Below are 2,428 nucleotides of genomic sequence, written 5' to 3' on the forward strand. Positions count from 1 at the left end.
ATTTGCCTGAAAATACAAATTTTATCATAAATAAAAACAACAAGCAACTTATTTTATATAATCTTCCACCTGGGTAAGACATAATATTTAATTACAATTAATGTTTATTGAATACTTACTATATGCCCAGCAGTATACACTAAGGGTTTTATATGTATCATCTCATTGAGTCCTGACAATTATTTTCTCAGGTAAGTTATTATTATTCTCATTTTTAAAACAGGAAATATAACTTAGCCAAAGTCACACACTAGCAAGGGCTGAGTGGAGAACAGATTTATCTTACTCTCTAATTCAAGCTTGTTGATCAAGCAAGACCCAACTCTTGAGCATGACACCTCCAAAAGGCAATGTTGGAAAATGTTCATTGGGATAAATGTGAAGTCCTGAATCAGAGCAGCCAATTCCAGTAAATCACATAGACTCTGCCCTCTTAGCTTCTTCAAAACATCCATCCTGAACTTCCCATCCAATAGGATGGGGCACGAGAATTTTCCAGTTCTAAGGCAGATTCATCATGAACAAAATCAGGTACAATAATGATTATCTGCCCAGACACATATTGCCTTCCATCCTTCCTGTAACGTTTTGAGGTGTGTATCACTCCCATTTGACAGATGAAGAAATAAGGTTCTGAGAGATTAAGTCAGAGACCAGAGCCTGCTCTCAGCTCACAGGGATGTTCTTTTGGCCCACGGAGTAGTATTGAAATATTTGAGCCAACATTTAAAGATGGATGACATGCTAAAACCTGGATTTCTGGATTCTATTGAGACTCTCAAATTCCCAGAAACCCTGGCCACATTCCTTCCTGGCATAAATAGCTAAAGCTGAGGAGTAGTTGCCCAGGGCCCGTTGTCTCCAGCCACCACTGTCCCCATCAGCATCACCCATTCCCTTTTAGCATAAATATCCACTGGTTCCCACCTCTCATGAGAACAGGCAGAATATTACAACCAATTGAGTGATCTGCAGAAGACCCGAGCCATGGGAAATACCCACTCTGCCACAGCCACCATCTCCAAAAGATGCCCACCTGCTGGGCAAAAAGGAGAGCCACAGAGGAATGACACAGATACAGGACACTGAATGTATTCTCTCCGTCTATTCAAAACACTATTTGCCACACGTCACACTTTAAATTGTCGCAGAATACTGTTTTCATTAATTGTCTTGTGTGTCTATTATACAGGCAGCTTTTGTTGTTTTCCCACATGACTAGCCTAGGAGCAATTCTAAAAGACTCAGATCATACAGTATCCATTTTCTCCTTCTTTTCAGTAGTAGGACCCCTGAGTTTTAGCTAGAAATCTAGCCACCCGAGAAGAAACTACATTTCCCAGACTCCCTTGTGGTTAAGTGTGGCCATGTGACTTACTTAGACCAATGGGGTGTAGCCAACTTCAGGGTCTTCTAAAAGATTGACCTGCCCCAGGCTAGACCACCAGTGTGGAAGTGAGCCAGCATCAGCGCTAAGGACATTCGAGGAGATTACAGGGCAATAAAATGGAAGGCACCAGGGTCTCTGAATGTCCTCATAGAGCAAAGCCACCCTACCAGCCCAAGTGAGCTCATTCTAGACTGTTCTTGGGAGGTAAATAAGCCTATTTACTTAAGCCACTATAGTTTATATGTCTTTGTTCCAGGCGCCTTCCTCCCCTTATCCACTCCCACTCCTTCCATTTTCAGGCATCCTTCGTTCTTCCTCGGGTTTCAGAGTATGAGCTGTCCTTTCTTCACTGCATAAAGTACAGCCTTAAATCCTAACACAGCTTCTGGGGAGCAGTGTGGCCTTGGGCAAGTTCCTTACCTTCTTTGAACCTAATCTGCAAAATAATAGTTGGAAGGATTTGTCAAAATGAGAGAGTACTGGCACATCTACCTTGTATTTTGGGATGTCTTTAGCCTATATCTTAACTTATACGACCACTTTCCAACCTATTTTTCTCTAATGTGTACTTGAGCCCACACTCCACACTTTATCAATGGTACCCCCATTACCCTTAGGAGTGAATCCAAGTTTCAAAAAAAAGTTTAAAAGGCCCCTGATGACTGGACCCCAGTGTCACCTCGAGGCACGCTCTCTAGGCAGCCGGGGATGCTGTCATTTAGTTGGGAAAAGACCCTTTGCCAACTAGGCCTGTAACTCTTGTTTTAACTCCTTGCACTCTTGAGTTTCCTACAGGTCAGCCAACCAGAAGGCTGCACAGTGTAGGGGTCAAGACCAGAGGAATCAGACAGACCTGGGTTCTAATACTGTCTCCACCACTTCCTGCTGTGACCTCTGGCAAAGCACTTAACTTCCCTGTAAAATGGGTATGATCCTATGACTCAGCTCGGGTTGTTCTGATCATTAAATCAGATACTGTACAGAGAGCCCTTGGCTGAGTGTCTTGCATGTAGTAAACACTCAATAAATAGTTAGCAT

Source organism: Balaenoptera physalus (genome assembly GCF_965194825.1).
Source record: "Balaenoptera physalus genome assembly, chromosome: 11".
Taxonomy (NCBI): Eukaryota; Metazoa; Chordata; class Mammalia; order Artiodactyla; family Balaenopteridae; genus Balaenoptera; species Balaenoptera physalus.